The following is a 6,055-nucleotide window of genomic DNA, read 5'->3' as shown; positions in this document are numbered from 1 at the left end:
CTCCGTTTCCTTGGTGGCTGTGCTGTGTGTGGTCCATTCCTGTCAGTGCTCTGCTGTCTGTCTGTATTCCCTCTGCTGCTGTGTACTCTGGATTTCTGCTGGCACACTGATTTATGAGCTCCCTATGACTGCAATCTGTGTTCAGCTCTTGGTGCTTTCCTTCCCCTCACCAGTGTGCTTCCCATGCTCTTGGAATGGGACTGGTCCCATCAAAACAGTCTTTGTTTTCTCCAGGGCTCATCAGTGCAGATTTGGTGGTTTTCAGGGTTATGGGTGTTTAATTTCAAAGGACATGATGTTTGGTAAATTTTGTGTCTGTGGAAGTGGTGGTTGTTGTGAGGAGAAGCACAACACAATAATAAAAATTGGCAGCAGGCAGAGCTCAGCTGCTTCTAGCCGTTGCCTGTTAAAGCCTCCAGATCCTGTGTTCTTGACTCCTGTCTTTTTGGAAAGAAATTAAGAAAACTGTGTAAGGAACAAGAAGAAAATTTAACCTTTTAAGTTCAAGTCCATATGAGCTTAAACTACATCTGTATGGGTTGGTTTGTCTGCTGAGGCTGGGAAGGGTGACAGAGTTTTTGCATTCTTGTACAGCAATCGTTCATTTAGAAACATCTGCATAAGAAAGAAAAATGTACTGATAGAAATGTTTTTAGAAAATTGGATCAGCTTAAGTGGTTTTTGATGGCAAATAAATATCTACATACCTTGAAGGTCTCATCCTTACACTCCAAAGATATTCAAGTGCTTTTGGAAGTTTAACTCTTCAGGTAGATATAAGAAATCTCTTTCACCCCATCCCCAGTCAAGCTCTGTTTTTATTTCTGTACCAGCTTAGAATGATACTTTTTTATTACTTGTCATGCAAAGCTATAAAAAGCTGGTCAGCAAATCTGCATGGGGAGAAAGAGCAATTTCAGTGTGGCTGTGGTAAGTGTGGATTTGAGGTTTTACAGCTGGGAGTGGCAGAGATGCCAAGGGAGAGGATCCTCACGGCTTGCCAGCTTCGAGCACCCTCTCCTGATGTAATACAGACCTGGCATGTGCCTGTTTCACTTTCATTTTAGCCTCTAGGAGGAAAAAAAGCCTCTCAGCTGCCAGGGGAAACTCTAAAGCTGAATTGAAACCAGCAGCTGCATACAGGGAATTGGAAAAATCAAGTAAATACAGACATTTTACCTGCAGGAAGTAACAGAAACAGACTGAAAAATTCCCAGGTGTCTGAAAATTAATTTCTGCTAAAGTTCTGTCTCCATTTAGAACTGTATAACCCTATTGATTTCATCAAGTGTCATTGGCATAACTGACAGCAAATGCATCCTTTTGCTTTTTTTTTTGCTTCTGAGAGAAATATGCTTCTGGCACATGGCTTACCAGAGTGGGGAGGACACTTGTTGGTTTAGTTTTGAAGGGATGGAAGAGAACTGGAGACCCTTCTCTTTGTATGTAGGATAGCAGAATGATCTAGCATCTATAAACTTCCAAATGACAATCAGTCAGAGATAAAAGACCTGTTTTAACTTGACTCCCCTTAAATATTGAGCAGCCTTAGCTCCAAAAGGGATTCCTTTTCCTTCACAAAATAAAGTAAATTAGATTTTATTCCAGTTTGTGCCATATATTTTTTCATAAGTTGGTTGCTGAGTCCTCATGGAAATAAAGCTGACATAAGCAGTAAATGAAATTTTAAAGAAACAGGATCAACTCCATCAAACAGGTTTTAAGCAAATTATGCCCTTTCCTTTTTATAAATACATATTTTATCCAATCAACAATAACAGCAGTTCACCATCAAATTCCAATGAACAAATTTTGAGCTATAACAACAACTGAGGCTGCAGAAATGACCCAGTAGTAGTACTGGGACAGAAATGGTATTCCTTTTTGCACAGAGAGGTTGCTGTAATGAAGGACAGAGATGGGAATGTCGGTTTTCCCCTTGATTTGTATAAGTTGAGATAAACACTTGTATGATAAGCCTTAATGGAATAGCTGAAACATGTAAGACACTATATTGTGTCTGCTTGGATTTATACATCTTTATGAAGGTGTTATGGGTTTTATAGTACTATAAGTATCCTAACTGTTCAGGTGTAAAAGTAACAGATTTCTTAGGGAGATACAAGGCCATGTATCCATCCCTTCTAGGTCCCACGTGAGTTTCTTGCCCATGCGATGCAGAAACAACCGCCCATCAACCCCATGGTCCCGGGCGGTACCGGGCGGGTCCGGCTCAGGTGCCCGGGGCGGGGCCGGGGTGATTTAATCCCTGGAAATCGCATCCAGCGCTTTTTGCTCCCTCAGAGCTCGGGGAGGCTGCGGCCAGGCTGGGCTCTCCCGGCTGGGCCCGGGTGAGCCCCCCCACCCCCACGTCCTCTACCCCTCTCCTTTTCCCCCCTCTTTCTCCTGCCCTTATCCTCCTCCTTCTTCCTCCCCCTTATCTCTGCTTTCCTACCCCTCCAGTTCCTTTCTTCCTCCCACTCCGCCCTTCCTCTCCCCCTTCGCCAGCCCTCTGCACATCCCCGACTCTCCCTACCCCACTCCCCAAACCGACTCCCCTCTCTTCCCCCCTACCCCTCTTCTGTCCATCTTCCCGCTCCCTCACCCACCCTTATCCCCTCCTCCCCCCATCCTCCGTCTCTCTCCCTCCTTCCCGGCAGCCGCGGGGCTCGGGACACCGGAGAATAAAGCCCAGAGAGCCGGAGCCGGCGGCCCCGCTGAGCCCCGCGCGGGGCCGGGCCCGCTCATACCATGGACTCGTGGGGTGACTTGGAAGAGACGACGAAAACTCTCTTGACTCTGTTGTCCCATCTCACGGCAAAGGACACGTCCAAAACTGCCTCCTGTGGCTGTGTGGAGCTCTGTCAGGAGTGCCTGGAGACCAGGTAAGAACAGAAATGGGATTGTTTTGGCGGCTGCTGGATGTGGTTTTCTCCATTCAAGATGTTCCTCTGATTGATGTTTCCACAGTTGTTTCCTAGGTGTCATTTGAGGGTAATTCCAAAAGTTTGGAAGTAGTTGGTAAACAGTGGGGCAAAAGTGAACCTGATCCATTTCCAGTAATTCCAAACTTCTCCACAACACCATTCTGGGGGAAAGCTGGTTAAAGGATAAAGATACAGAGGAACAAGTGTTGTAAACCCCCACTTGCCCTCTGACTGAGCAAACCTTCCAGTAATCCCAGTGCATCTCTCTGAGAGACTCTGGGATCATAAGGTCTTCCAGGAAAGCAAAACAAGCACAGAGATGAGGGAATAGGCTGCCGGTTAATGATGACTTGATGGGTGTAGGAATGATCTTTGTATGTTTCACGCTCCTCTTTTAAATCCTGGTATATTTTTAAAGTTATTCCTTTACCAACTAAATTTGAGAATTTAAATTTGAGAGGAAATGGTGCAAAATAAATGCATGGAGAGATGCTGGAATCCCAAAATGGTTTGAGTGGGAAAGGACCTTAAGGATCACCTCATTCCATCCCCTGCCATTCCAACCACAGCCCAGGGTGCTCCAAGCCCCCTCCAGCCTGGCCTTGGACACTTCCAGGGATGGAGCAGCCACGATTTCTCTGGGTTGATGGGCACAGAAGGAAATTTCCAGCAGGAGCTGAGGCGTTTCCTTTGCTCTGCCCAGCCCCAGCAGGGCTGTGGGAGGCAGAGGATGTGGGAGCAGGAGCTTTGCCCCCGGCCTCGGGGGAGGCTCTGCTGTCCCAGCCCCAGCAGAGCAAACGTTTGTGGTTTCACATCCCGTTCAAAGGAGCTGCCAAGGCAGGAACGGGGATGGGCCAGGTCCATGTAGGAGATGCTGCCTTCCAAGGAGAGGGACTTGTCTGTCCCATTGGAATTTGGAGTGTGAGGCCAATGGAATAAAGGGTTTAATTCTGTTTTCTTGCTCAGGCCAGGCTGTGTTTGAAACATCCTGAGGTAGCAGAGAGCTGGAGTAATTTCCTAGCAAGGTAACTTGACTTGGAAGCTGCATTCCAAACTTTTGTCCACATTTATTTCATCTACCACATGGAGAGACCTAAAGAAGCAGAGGTGGGGTGTTCCTAACAAAAGAACATACAAATTTATCAGTGGTAGAGGGCTTAAAATTAAAGTGTGCATGGAGGTGCAGTTAGGACACTTCAAATTCCTTAGTATATGAGTGGAATTTAAATGAAATATCCAAATCCTGGCAAGCTTGTGTGAACTCCAAAGCCTCTACAAGTGTTTTACAGCCAGGGAGGGAGACAAGGGTCTGGAGTCTCTCCCCAAAAACTGGCTGCTGTTTGTTTGACCAGGCATAGGAATGATTGTGTGTTCCCTGGGGCTGTCCCTATTGGAGAAAGGTTTATTTATGTGCCCTGGGTTTATTCAGGGTATCTTCAGAATGATGGAGCCAGACCTCTGGGAAGGGCTTTAATGCCCATTTTCCCCATCCCTCCAGGCAGCAGCCCTGGAGCACTTGAGCCAAACATGGCCAAGGTGCCCAGTGCTGGCAGGAGGCAAATCCAGGGACTGGACAGTGGGAGCTTGCACTGCTCCTGGAATCCCAGACCTGGATCTGTGCTTCAGAGAGCCCAGGAGACCCTGTCTCACTCAAACCTCATTTAAAGCTCAGCATCTTCCCTGCCCCCTTGGAATTATTGCTGCTCCCTTTGCTGCTCTTCCTTATTTTTATTGTTATTATTTTTTTTTGTTGTTGTTATTGATGTCATTGGTACAATTGTTACTATTATTGTAAACTCTCACTCCATCTCTTCCATAGCCCTCTGCTTCCCAGAGACAGTGCTTTAGGAAAGCCCCTGCAGCCTGGGAAGGAGCTTTTGGCTCCAGACACGTTCCCAGTGCCCAGGAGCAGCAGGACCTGTGCTGTTCCCAGCAGGTGAGGCAGAGGTGCCTTTCCTTCCTTCCCTGCTGCACTTTGGCTTTTTGAGGAGTCTCTGGGGGTCTGAGGGAGAAGTTCTTTGTCACTCCAGGGCAGAATTAGCCCTGGTCCCACTAAAAGCAGGAGGAATCATTTTATCCTTGCTTTTGGATACACATTTTGTGTTTTCTCTCTGTTGCTGACACCGTGTGGTGAAGCAGCAGCTCCCAAATTTTCAGTGCTGCTCTCTGGAACAGTTTTTATTTCTAGAACCATTAATTCCCTGCTGGAATCCAGTCACAGCCCCCAGATCAATGTGCAGTTTAAGGTCTTACACCCTGATCAGGACAATTTCCTCCTTCTAGACATGGAAAATGGGGGAAACTCAGGCTGGAGTGGAGCCAGGGTACAGAATGGGGGAGTGAGGCAGCGTGCTCTGCCCAGCCTGGGGTTGGCACAGGGGCTGTTCCCTGTTGGATGACACCTGTGTGGAACAGATCCTTCTCTCCCTTTGCCCAAAGTCCAGTGGCAGAGGCTTGAATAACTCACAAGTGGGGCCTGGAAAGAAAATGGTTCTGTTAAAATTAGGCAAAGAATGTGATAAGAAAAAATGGGCATCTTATTTATGTATTAAAATAGTAGGGAATAAAATGTTGACAAGGGGCACTTTTATTTGGTGTCACCTTTCATTTTTTATGGATAGAACCCCATAGTGAGCAATCAGAACAGAAGTAGGAAAGCCAGGAGCCTTTGACTTCCAACCTTTGATTTAATTTCCATTTTCTCCTCTCTTTCAGGACAGGAAAAACCACTTAACTCATCCCATCTTTGCCCAAAGCTTTGGTGTTTGTGCAGCCAAACCCAACGGGCTCCAGCCTGCACTGGAGGGCCCCTGGTCCTGCCCGTGGTGTGGGGTGAGTCCCCAGCTGTGCCCAGAGTGTCACAAACCCAGAGGGATCTGCCCTGGTTTCAGGCTGTCCTTGCCCTGGTCCCTGCAGTCCCCAATGCCTGAGACCCAGAGAGAGCCCTGTCCAAAGGGGCCTTTGTCACCTTGCCAGGAACTTGGTGGCAGCCTGGGGAGCAGGTGGGAGCTGGGAGCTGGGCAGTGTCTGGGACTGACCCAGGGCAGGGCAGTGCTTACCTGGGGGGGTTGGCCCCACAGGCTGAGCTCAGGCAGGATCAGGGCCACAGATGCTGCATTTTGTGCACC

The sequence above is a fragment of the Serinus canaria genome, chromosome 5 (assembly GCF_022539315.1).
Source record: "Serinus canaria isolate serCan28SL12 chromosome 5, serCan2020, whole genome shotgun sequence".
Lineage (NCBI taxonomy): Eukaryota > Metazoa > Chordata > Aves > Passeriformes > Fringillidae > Serinus > Serinus canaria.
The sequence above is the reverse complement of the archived record's forward strand: the minus strand, read 5'-3'. Positions refer to the sequence as shown.